The 13,398-nt window shown below is 43.6% G+C and overlaps 1 pseudogene; it reads right to left on the bottom strand.

The window, feature by feature from the left end:
• Positions 1-6,052, bottom strand: part of LOC138987574 (chromobox protein homolog 3 pseudogene) — a 67,727-nt pseudogene extending 61,675 nt beyond the window's left edge.
• Positions 6,053-13,398: the final 7,346 nt, after the last annotated feature.

A 13,398-nucleotide genomic window follows, 5' to 3' on the forward strand; every position in this document is an offset into this window, starting at 1 on the left:
CTCTCCCATCTCTCCCCTCTTTCCCTTCTTCTCCACATCCTCTCTAGCATTTATTGTTTGGAGACTTTTTGGTGATGGCCATTCTGACTAGTGTGAGCTGATCCCTCATTGTAGTTTTGATTTTCATTTCTCTAATAATTAGTGATGTTGAGCATCTTTTCATGTGCTTTTTGGCCATCTATATATCTTCTTTGGAGAAATGTCTGTTTAGATCTTCTGCCCATTTTTCAATTGAATTGTTTGTTTTTTTGATATTGAGCTTTCTGCTGCTGCTGCTAAGTCGCTTCAGTCGTGTCCGACTGTGCGACCCCATAGACAGCAGCCCACCAGGCTCCCCTGTCCTGGGATTCTCCAGGCAAGAACATTGGAGTGGGTTGCCATTTCCTTCTCCAATGCATGAAAGTGAAAAGTCAAAGTGAAGTTGCTCAGTTGTGTCTGACTCTCAGCAACCCCATGGACTGCAGCCTACCAGGCGTCTCCGTCCATGGGATTTTCCAGGCAAGAGTACTGGAGTGGGGTGCCATTGCCTTCTCCGAGCTTCCTGAGCTGTTTGTATATTTTGGAGATTAATCCCTTGTTGGTTTCTTCTATGTACTTTCTTAAGATTTAGTCCTTGCTTTAATTCCTTTAATCTGTTTCAACATCTACTCCCTCCAAGAGGATAGGCTTTGTTATGCTAAAAACAACAACAAAAAAAAACCCCTCCATATCATTGAAATGTAGGATGAATTTTGAAGTATCCAGAGATTCTTGTGTTTTCCCCAATATAATTTTGCCACAAAATGGGATCAGAACAATCTTAGGCTTAAGTTAGTACTGAAAATTTAGAGTTTACTGACTGTCAACAAAAATAAGACCAGGAGCTGACTGTGGCTCAGATCATGAACTCCTTCTTGCCAAATACAGACTGAAATAGAAGAAAGTAGGGAAAACCACTAGACCATTCAGGTATGACCTAAATCAAATCCCTTATGATTACACAGTGGAAGTGAGAAATAGATTTAAGGGACTAGATCTGATAGAGTGCCTGATGAACTATGGAATGAGATTCGTGACATTGTACAGGAGACAGGGATCAAGACCATCCCCATGGAAAAGAAATGCAAAAAAGCAAAATGGCTGTCTGGGGAGGCCTTACAAATAGCTGTGAAAAGAAGAGAAGCGAAAAGCAAAGGAGAAAAGGAAAGATATAAGCATCTGAATGCAGAGTTCCAAAGAATAGCAAGGAGAGATAAGAAAGCCTTCCTCAGTGATCAATGCAAAGAAATAGAGGAAAACAACAGAATGGGAAAGACTAGAGATCTCTTCAAGAAAATTAGAGATACCAAGGGGACATTTCATGCAAAGGTGTGCTTGATAAAGGACAGAAATGGTATGGACCTAACAGAAGAAGAAGATATTAAGAAGAGGTGGCAAGAATACACAGAAGAACTGTACAAAAAAGATCTTCATGACCCAGATAATCACAATGGTGTGATCACTGACCTAGAGCCAGACATCCTGGAATGTGAAGTCAAGTGGGCCTTAGAAAGGATCACTACGAACAAAGCTAGTGGAGGTGATGTAATTCCAGTTGAGCTATTTCAAATCCTGAAAGATGATGCTGGAAAAGTGCTATACTCAATATGCCAGCAAATTTGGAAAAGTCAGCAGTGGCCACAGGACTGGAAAAGGTCCGTTTTCATTCCAATCCCAAAGAAAGGCAATGCCAAAGAATGCTCAAACTACCGCACAATTGCACTCATCTCACACGCTAGTAAAGTAATGCTCAAAATTCTCCAAGCCAGGCTTCAGCAATATGTGAACCGTGAACTTCCTGATGTTCAAGCTGGTTTTAGAAAAGGCAGAGAAACCAGAGATCAAATTGCCAACATCCGCTGGATCATGGAAAAAGCAAGAGAGTTCCAGAAAAACATCTATTTCTGCTTTATTGACTATGCCAAAGCCTTTGACTGTGTGGATCACAATGAACTGTGGAAAATTCTGAAAGAGATGGGAATACCAGACCACCTGACCTGCCTCTTGAGAAACCTGTATGCAGGTCAGGAAGCAACAGTTAGAACTGGACATGGAACAACAGACTGGTTCCAAATAGGAAAAGGAGTACGTCAAGGCTGTATATTGTCACCCTGTTTATTTAACTTATATGCAGAGTACATCATGAGAAATGCTGGACTGGAAGAAGCACAAGCTGGAATCAAGATTGCTGGGTGAAATATCAATAACCTCAGATATGCAGATGACACCACCCTTATGGCAGAAAGTGAAGAGGAACTAAAAAGCCTCTTGATGAAAGTGAAAGTGGAGAGTGAAAAAGTTGGCTTAAAGCTCAACATTCAGAAGACGAAGATCATGGCATCTGGTCCCATCACTTCATGGGAAATAGATGGGGAAACAGTGGAAACAGTGGCTGACTTTATTTTTCTGGGCTCCAAAATCACTACAGATGGTGACTGCAGCCATGAAATTAAAAGACGCTTACTCCTTAGAAGGAAAGTTATGACCAACCTAGATAGCATATTCAAAAGCAGAGACATTACTTTGCCAACAAAGGTCCGTCTAGTCAAAGCTATGGTTTTTCCAGTGGTTATGTGTGGATGTGAGAGTTGGATTATAAACAAAGCTGAGTGCAGAAGAATTGATGCTTTTGAACTGTGGTGTTGGAGAAGAGTCTTGAGAGTCTCTTGGACTGCGAGGAGATCCAACCAGTCCATCCTAAAGGAGATCAGTCCTGGGTGTTCATTGGAAGGAGTGATGTTGAAGCTGAAACTCTAATACTTTGGCTACCTGATGTGAAGAGCTGACTGATTGAAAGGACCCTGATGCTGGGAAAGATTGAGGGCAGGAGGAGAAGGGGACAACAGAGGACAAGATGGTTGGATGGCATCACCAACTCGATGGACACGGGTTTGGGTGGACTTTGTGAGTTGGTGATGGACAGGGAGGCCTGGCGTGCTGCGCCTCATGGGGTTGCAAAGAGTCAGACACGACTGAGCGACTTAACTGAACTGAAACCTAAGAAATTGTCAATTCAGGTGGACTCATCCTGAACAGTTTTAGAACACCTTGATCCATCATCCATTCTTTAGACAAGTTTATAGGTGGCTTGTCCAACTGTGCAGTGGGAAATTGAGTTTTGCAGACCATGCTGGCCATGAGGAGCCCATCAGAGAGCATCATGGCAGACCGACCGAGGGGTAGAGCTCTAGACCCAATTGTATGTTCATGGGCAAATGACCTAACTTCTCTGAGCCTCAGTACCCTCATCCATAAAATGGGCATAATAATAGTACTTACCTCATAGGTGAGTGGTTTTAAAGAATGAGTGAGTTAATATAAGTGCTTAGAATAGTGCCTAAAATACATTGTAAATGCCACAAAAATATTTGCTATTGTTATTTTTTAAGCATGGCCAAAATAGATGTCTAAAATATAGGTATCTAAAAGTCAGTCTGATATAACTAAAAACAAATAAAAGTACACTTAAATAGGATTTCTTTAGATTGCTGGCTATATTACAGCATGCAGCACATATTTGATTATTGTTTGAGAGCAATTATTCACACACTTCTCAAACTGGTCTTAACACAAGTTTATTCCAGAAGATGTTTGTGAGGTGCCCAGAACTTTTTTTTTCCTGCAGCAGACAAATTTGTTTGTTCCTCCATTAAACAAAATGTAATTGATTTCTTGAATCCAGAACTTCTCAGTCTTTCAGATGATATGTGTTTTATGAAACCCAGGAGAGAGCTTTGCTGTGCATGGTTTATCAAGTGTAATTGAGTGCAGACCCTTTGTTCTTAGAGTTCTGGTACATTCACCACCTTCCCCAAACTGTGTTCCCAAGGGGATGCTTGCTACTTGGCAACTGACGGAAAGACTATTATGTCAAGTAACATTGAAGTCATGCCTTCCTAATTCCTAACCAGTATGAACAAGCCATATCGCACTGGAAACAAAACTCTGAAAGTGTGGAAATCAATGTGTGGTTTCTAGATTCAGAGACTTCAAAGACCAGTAAAATCAACTGTGCTCACGCTTAGTCGTGTCCTACTCTTTGCGACCCTTTGGACTGTAGCCCACCAGGTGCCTCTGTGCATGGGATTTCCCAGACAAGAATACTGAAGTGGGTTTCCATTTCCTTCTCCAGGGGATCTTTCTGACCCAGGGATTGAACCCATATCTCCTATGTCTCCTGTATTGCAGGGAGATTCTTTACCCATTGAGCCATTGGGGAAGCCCCACTAAAATCAATAGGTTGCCACAATTTCATCTTGCCAAGAAAGATCACTGACATAAGCAAAAAGTGAAGGAATAATTTAAGAGTAAAGGACAGTTATCGAAATTGAATATATCTAGCTATAATAAGAATTCACTACCTTATTTGCGTTTTTGTCCTTTTGCCTTGTATCAGGGAAAACTTACTCTTGGTCTGTTCTCTGAGAATCACTGATGTTTACAGCAGCACACGGAACTTGTCAAATTAACCCCGAGTATTTCAGATATGTTTTATTTTGCCAAGGATTGCTGCTTTCTTATTTATTGGCCCCATTGGTCACTGTTACAGAGTCCTACATGTCTGGGTGGCTATCTCATATATGTCTGGATATTATCATCATGCAGAGATATGATACTTAAAAAAAAACAATTTTATTTATTTATTTTGGCTGTGCTGGGTCTTCACGCTGCACGGGCTGTCCTCTAGCTGTGGCAAGTGGCGGCTACGCTCTGGTTGCGGTGCACGTGCTTTTCATTGTGGCGTCTTCTCTAGTTGCAGAGCACAGGCTCTAGGGCATTCAGGCTTCAGTAGTTGCAGCCTCTGGGCTCAGTAGTTATGGCTCCCAGGCTCTACAGCACAGGCTCAGTAGTCGTGGCGAATGGGCCCAGTTGCTCCATGGCATGTGGGGTCTTCCCAGATCAGGTCAAACCCATGTGCACTGAATTGGCAGATGGACTCTTCACCACTGAGCCTAAGGGAAGCCCGAGACGGTGCTTGTATCTTGCTGGTGTGTTAGGAACCCCGTGGCAGTGGATACGCCACTGCAGGGATACTGCTGCCCTGTAAACACATCTCCATGCTTCTCTGGGCATCTTCTTCAAACTCACAGCTATATCCTCTGGAAATCCCTCCTGTAATGAATGAACACCCTCTCTTCTCTCAGACTCTCTGAATGTATACCACCTTGCCCTAATTAAGACACGATTCTCGCTTGCAGTCTCTCAACTCCCCCAACTCCATCAGGGTTAGGAGGGGCCAGTGTCTTCTTTATTCCCCAGTACAACTTCCAGACCCTTCTTGCTCCACTTGTGTATACAAACTGCTCGGAACCCTCTCCTCTCAGACTTTGGGAGTACTCCCTGCTCCTGGTTTCCTCCTGGCTCCCTTGTTTCTTAGATCCCTTCAGAGTGCCCTTCCCTCACCAGCCCTTCACACGCGGCATTCCTTGGTTTGGACCCTACTCCCTTTCACTTGATACTCTTTCCCTAAAATTTCTCATCCAATTCCATAGTGAAAGTAAAAGTCTTTGTTGGTCAGTCACGTCCAACTCTTTGCCACCCCCATGGACTGTAGCCCGCCAGGCTCCTGTTCATGGGATTTCCCAGGCAAGAATACTGGAGTGGGCTGCCACTTCCTCCTCCAGGGGATCTTCCCGACCCAGGAATCATACCCCTATCTCCTGCATTGCATGCAGATTCTTTACCATCTAAGTCACCAGGGAAGCCCAATCCTATAGTATCAATTACCATCTATTTGCTAATGAGTCTCAGATTTTTACCTCTGGTCCAAAACTCTTCTGGGCTTCAGACTTACATCCTCCTCCTCCTTCTCCCCTGCGTATCCCACAGGTTCCTCAGTCGCCCCGTGTTCGTAACTTCTCCCAGAGCCGGCGCTTCCTATCTCAGACGCTGTGCCGCCATCCAGACACTCGGTGCTGACAGCTGACGGACATTTCTCCTTCCCATTTTCCCTGCAGCTCAGTCAAGTGAACCTTCCAAACATCTCTAAACATCTGTCGGTCCATTGAGCGGCCGGCAGGAGGCGTCGCGCCATGCGCGGGTCCGGGACACGGGCTCGGGCCAACGGCGCGGGTAGGAGCCGCGCGGGAACGTGGTGGCGGCGGCGGGGGGCTGCGTTGGAGGACGCGGCCTCTTCCCTGCCGCTGGCCGGAAAAAAATAAATAAATAAACATCTGTCGTTTTCTCTTTTCCCGGACTAGCCCCTGCTCTTCTGTAAGTTACCGTCACCTCTGGACCATATAACGAGAACTCTAGCATCACCCCTTCAGTATGTTCTCCACTCTACAGAGTGGTCCTTCTTCTCAGATCTGACTACAACACCCCTGATGCCCTTCAATGGCTTCCCCTATTCAAACCCTTTAATGTGATGGCAGAGTCCTTCCTGATCTGGCCCATGCTTGCTTCTGAGGCCTCTGTTGTCTTCTTTCCACACCCAATGACTCTTTCTCGTTTTAAAATTTACGTATTTATTTTCGGTTGCAGTGGGTCTTTGTTGCTGCACACGGGCTTTCTCTAGTCGCCGTGAGCGGGCCTCCTCTCTAGCTGCAGTGCGGGCTTCTCGTTGCTGTGGCTTCTCTTGGTGTGGAGCGCAGGCTCTAGGCACGTGGACTTCAGCAGTTGCAGCGCAGACTCAGTAGTTGAAATGTGTAGGCTCAGTAGTTACAGCTCCTGGGCTCTAGAGCACTGGCTCAGTACTTAATGGTACATGGGCTCTGTGGCATGTAGGATCTTCCTGCATCAGAGATTGAAGGTAAGTCCCCTGCACAGGCAGGCAGATTCCTATCCATTGTACCACCAGGGAAGTCTTGACTCTTAGGTCTTAAAGAAGCCGCAGTCTTTTAGGATTCTAAACCTTTGCACACGTTACTCCTTTGTCTGAAACACTTCTCACTACATGCATATACCATCCACCACACACCTCCCTTTACCCAACTGGCTACTGCTGCTGCTGCTAAGTTGCTTCAGTCGTGTCTGACTCTGTGTGACCCCATAGACTTATTTCCCTCTTATTTTAGGCCTCACTGTAGATCCCTCTTTCTCCAGGAAACTTTCCTAGATGCTTCAACTTAATGCAGGACCACCCCCCACCTCTGCACACATAGAATGCTATCCTTTCCCTACTGTAGAATTTCATACACAAAACAATAATTATTTGTTTATTTGTCTATCTCCTACACCAAACTGTAAGCTCAGGAAGACATGGACTCTGTTGTTTTTATTAACCATCATATCCCTTGACCCTGGCACTTGGCGGGCTCATAATAGACACTCGACAATATTTTGAATAAAAAAAATTAATGCAGTTGATGATTGATTTGATTTTAAGTGTCCTGTTTGTGGACACTTGACTTAAGTCCCAAGAGACAACAGCACACCCAAAATAGGATAATTCAGGGGCAGGTGACTTACAAAGGGATTATATACAAAAATGGCATAGAGAAGAACCACTAGTAATGATACAGTTACAGTAACCACCCTTAGGCCAGAAGCTATTGCAGAACAGGAAGGAGAGAGTCATATACAGTTAGACACTCGAGAGGACCACTGGCCTTTGGATAAGAGACCATCAGCTCAAGGCTACAGCCAGGTTCAACCAAAGAAACATAACTAGTAGGAGATAAAGATTAAGGGATTTATTACAAGGAACTGGCTTATGTAATTGTTGGGGGCTGGCTATGGGAGCAGACCATCAGGAAGGGCAGGGTGGGGACTCTCAGGCACGGGATGAAGCTCCTATCCCCAGGCAGGATTTGCTCTTCTGGGAAGCCTTGGTTCTGCTCTTTGAAGCCTGTCAACAGGTTGAGTTAAGCCCACCCAGGTTCCTTAGAGCAATCTTCCTTAGGGAGAGTCAATTATTTATTGATTTTGATCACCTCTGCGGAATACTTTCTTTCTTTCTTTTTGCTTTCAGACATTTTAATGTCTTTTATTCGGGGGTATAGAAGCTACAATAAAATAAAGCTTAAGTCATAAGAAGACCATTTACATTTAAAAAAATAATTTTGTGTATTTGGTTGCACTGTGTTTTCATGCTGTGCAGCCATTTCTCTAGTTGCAGAGAGTGGGGTCCACTCTCTAGTTGCGGCATGTGGGCTTCTCATTGCAGCGGCATCTCTTGTTGTGGAACCCAGGCTCTGGGCATGCAAGCTTCAATGGCAGTGTTGCACGGGCTTAGCTGCTCTGCTACATGTGGAAGCTTCCTGGACCAGGGATCAAACCCATGTCTCCTGAATTGGCAGGCGGATTCTTTACCACTGTGCCCCTGGGAAGCCCTTCAGTTTTTAAACATGTAATTCACCATTGAAAGAAGGAGGATGTACTGACGTAGCTTATTCTAATTTAATTCTAATTCAGACATTCTAATTTCTCATCTATAATAATAACACTTTTCTTTGATCAGTGTCCTCAGACTCTCCATGAACTATCAATGCAGAGCTTCATAATTTTCCACATGTATTGAATACTTGCACAGAAATACTCAGATTAGTATTTGATTGAACAACTTGAAAGTTTAGTTGAGCTAAGTTGACACATAAAATTGGTCATCTCAGTTCATGTAAAGGAAAGGAAGCCAGAAAATGTACATCCTGACCTTACTCTTTGGCTTCTCCATTGGCCAGACTCTACCAGTAGTCAGAGGCAGAATCCATTGATGGAGTCCTTAAGGTTCCTGAACTCCAGACATTACCTAGAGTGTGAAGGAAGGAGGTGGAACCAAGCTTGGACCACACTCTATGGGTTGGATTGAAATTTCTCCAATAAGATGAATGAGGATCAGATTTAGTCATTTTGAAGAGAACAGCCTCAAAATTGACTGTTAGTTGCTCAGTTGTGTCTGACTCCTTGCAACCCTGTGGACTGTAGCCCGCCAGGCTCCTCTGTCCATGGGGATTCTCCAGGCAAGAATACTGGAGTGGGTTGCCATGCCCGCCTCCAGGGGATCTTCCTGACGCAGGGATCGAACCTGGGTCTCCTTGATTGCAGGCAGATTCTTTACCATCTGAGCCACCAGGGAAGCCTCAAAATTAGGAGCCTAAAAATTAGAGGACTCTAAAAGATTGGAAACAGGGGTATTTCTATCCGGGCTCCCGTGTGAAAGGTTTGTCTCTTTGGGGGCTTTTCCTCTGGCCTAGACAGACCCACACAGTGTGTGGTTCCACATGTTTCGCCCTTCAGGCAGGAATGCCATTACTCACGCTGAGACTTCCTGGTGGTTCCGATGCCCCACTGCCGTTTCACGCGGTGTGCTGTGAGGCACAGAAGAGGCAGGGCAGTACAAAGCAGTGTGGCATGACCCACATCCTTTCTCCAGTGTCTGTCCACATGGGGAAACTGCAGCCTGGGGACCGGGGGCCAGCCTCTCCTGAAGTCAGAGAGCCACGAAGTAGACAACTCAGGTATCCTGAGGTAAGCCCACCAGCCAGTCTTCCCCAAGTGCAAAATGACGACACTGGAATGTGGGCAGCTGTCTCCTGGGTGATATTTACTTTTCATGGTTAAAAGTTCAGACTCTACAAACTTATGGTTGCCAAGTGGGGAAGAATGGGAGGAAGAAATAGGGGGAAAAAGTTCAGATCTAAAGTTAAACTGTTAAGGTGCAAATTCACTTAACCTTAAGTTGCTTCACCACTTGCTGAGTATATGAGGTTTTTAGGTTGCTTAACCTATAAGAAGAAAATTAGCACTGAGATTACATTACTAAAAATTTCAGGACAGTACATAGGGTCATATGAATGCTATTAGCATCATTAAAAGCAAATTGATATGCTCAGGTTCCTAAATACAATAAGCTTCAGGAATTCTTCATGAATTTAGAGCAGGGGTCAGCAAACAAAGCCAAATCCAGTCTGTTGCCTGTTTTGTAAATAAAGTTTTATTGGAACACAACCACACCCAGTCATTTACAAACTGTCTCTGACTACATTTGCTCTGAAAAGGTGCATAGTTGGCACAGAGAGGTACAAAACTAAAAAATATATATTTTTTGTAAATATAGACAAAGTATATAAATATCCTTATCTTTTTGTAAACAGAGTAACAACCACTCATTTAGAATCTGGAAGTGATAACTTGAAAGAGATGATATGAAACTGCTTTGCATTCACAGAATAGATACCCTCTTGCATGTATGCGTGCATGCTCAGTCATGTCTCGACTCTTTGCAACCCCATGGACTGTAGCCCAGCAGGCTCCTCTGTCAATGGGATTTTTCAGGCAAGAATACTGGAGTGGGTTGCCATTTCCTTCTCCAAGATACCCTTTTACAATATGTAATATTTGACTTTTTTCCCAAAGAATCTTACCACTCATTACACAATGTTCAGAAACAGGCATAAAGGATCTTCTCTGTCCATATTCCTTCATCGCCTTTAAAAAAATTTTTGCCATGGCAAATAGATGGGGAAACAATAGAAACTTTATTTTGGGGGGCTCCAAAATCATTGCAGATGGTGATTGCAGCCATGAAATTAAAAGACACTTACTCCTTGGAAAGAAAGTTATGACCAACCTAGATAGCATATTCAAAAGCAGAGACATTACTTTGCCAACCAAGGTCCGTCTAGTCAAGGCTATGGTTTTTCCAGTAGTCATGTATGGATGTGAGAGTTGGACTATAAAGAAAGCTGAGTGCCGAAGAATTGATGCTTTTGAACTATGGTGTTGGAGAAGACTCTTGAGAGTCCCTTGGACAGCAAGGAGATCCAACCAGTCCATCCTAAAGGAGATCAGTCCTGGGTGTTCATTGGAAGGACTGATGTTGAAGCTGAAACTCCAATACTTTGGCCACCTGATGCAAAGAGCTGACTCATTTGAAAAGACCCTGATGCTGGGAAAGATTGAGGGCAGGAGGAGAAGGGGACGACAGAGGATAAGATGGCTGGATGGCATCACCGACTCAATGCACATGGGTTTGGGTGAACTCTGGGAGTTAGTGATAGACAGGGAGGCCTGGCGTGCTGCAGTTCATGGGGTCGCAAAGAGTCGGACACGACTGAGTGACTGAACTGAACTGAACTGAAAAAGACAAATCTGACATAAGATTTCAAAGTTGAATTTTAGAAATGAAGAGCCAGAAAATCCCCTCTTATGTCCTACTTTGATTGCAGTCTGTCTATAGCAAGTTAGTTCAGTAGGTTAGAGAGAGTTGCTAGTGAAACTGACCTCAAGACTTTGGCTCATAACTGGGCGCTGATGTCACTCTACAAGATCCTGTACAGTGACCTTGAATATTGATCAATAGCTATTTCCAGTTGGCTCCTTCACAAGGTATGCAAGGACTCATGGTGCTATGCCAAGTGACACTTTGACCCTTCAGAATTTATCATCACCACTGATAGAATCAATCAAGAAATATACCATACGGTGATTCAGAAACATCCTGTTTACCTGTGCTAGAGGAGCTGTTTTCATGGACCGTACTGTTTGTGTGGGCTTCCCTGGTGGCTCAGTCGGTAAAGAATCCACCTACAATGCCAGAGACCTGGGTTTGGAGGAGGGCATGGCAACCCATTCCAGTATTCTCGCCTGGAGAATCCCCATGGACAGAAGAGCCTGGCAGGCTGCAGTCTATGGGGCTGCAAAGAGTTGGACATGACAGAGAGACTAAGCACAGCACCCTGTGGCTCAGAAGGTAAAGAATCACCTGCAATGCAAGAGACGCAGGTTTGATCCCTGTGTGAAGATCCCTTGGAATAGGAAATGGCAACCCACTCCAATATTCTTGCCTGGAGAATCCCATGGACGGAGGAGCCTGGCAAGCTACAGTGCATGGGGTCACAAAGAGTCAGGCATGACTGAACATATTCAGGGAAACACATGAGGTGACCAAATAGGGGTTTATCTTACAGGTGAGATCTGTTGGGATTTAGAAGAAATATTAAACTACTTAAAACCCTCTCTCCAGCCATCTGCATATCCTTTTTTGCAATGTTTCTGCTACCTTTTCCTGCTTTACTGATTACTGTTAATATGTGCTTCTGACCTTGAGTTGGCAAATCTGGCTTTGTTTTTTTTAAGTCCTGAATTAAAAATGGCAACCTGCTCTGCTCCCCATCTTTCCTAGATTCTCCCATCCATCTTTTTAGTCCAGCCTAGTAACTTGACCCTGAACTTCTGTTACTTTCTTTGTTACTTGATTTAGGAGAGAGGGATGAGCCCCTTCATACACATCAAACAGTCCTCCAATGAAAAGAGCCTATCAGTGCAAACAGGATCAAGTGTGGAGAAGGTCAAATGCTCAGTTTTGTATTTTCTCCCTTCCTGTTGTAGTCTATCACATCCATGATCAATCCACAGTAAAAAAAAAAAAAAAACCTTCACTGGAATGACATACATTGGGAAATGCTGTATTTCTACAACACAATGTCCTGTCTCTTAGCCAAGCACGCTTATTTTAAAGAGTTGGTATGCAATTAATGTATTTGGAACACATGGCTGATTAAAAATAGCAGCACTGTAAAGTTCTAACTTTGTTCTTTTGCCAATTTTGAAGTTCTATGAGAGCAAAGGATTTAACGATCATAGTAACTAGATAAAACCAACGCGTGTGTATATGTGCCTGCTTTGTCTCATTGAACATGTCCAAATCTGCATATGCAGTCCAGGTCCGGCAGTGTGACAGCAGGCTTTCTCAGTTCAGTAGATCATTCAGGACCCTGATGTCACTTGTGCTTTTCTAATGTATTTTACACATTACCTTACTTTATTAGATACACTTGTTTTCAGTGGAGCTGGATTTAACAATAAAGCGGAATTTTTAGAAGGTTGCTCAACAAAATAAACCTTTATTTTTCAAGCTTACCATACCCTAAAACTTTGTGCTTCCCGAAATTCCTTTTGAATTTTATCCTCTGGAACAAGTTTCTTTTCAGAAAAAAAAAAAATATATATATATATATATATGTATTGATCTGTTAAATTTATTTATTTAAACTTTTTTTGCTCAGTCCTTAAAAGCCATTTCTGCCTTGCCAGTTCATGACACCAAATGTACCTCTGTGCTTCTAGAAAAACTAAATTAAATAACTGTATTAATTGGTCCAACTGAAAACTTGTTGGGAACGTCACACTTAAATGAATGTACTTCTGGTATCTTTAGTCAGCCCCCAGTTATCTGCCAGGGCACCTGTCTGGGACTCAACTAATGGTGGAACCTCCTGCTTCAGAAAAAAAAATACGCTTCACGTGGCCTGCAACCAACTCCAGACCTCTGTGCCATCAGTTACTCTCCTCTCTTCAGATTCCCCCTCCTTGTTGCCTCCCTGGAGGCTGTAAACAAACTCAAGTTTCTCCGGTTCTAAAACTTCTTTGAATACATAGAAATAAAATAAAAAGGAAACCTTGCTTCTTCTATGTACTCTCTCCCAATCTACAATCTTT

Source organism: Bos mutus, chromosome 4, assembly GCF_027580195.1.
Source record: "Bos mutus isolate GX-2022 chromosome 4, NWIPB_WYAK_1.1, whole genome shotgun sequence".
NCBI lineage: Eukaryota > Metazoa > Chordata > Mammalia > Artiodactyla > Bovidae > Bos > Bos mutus.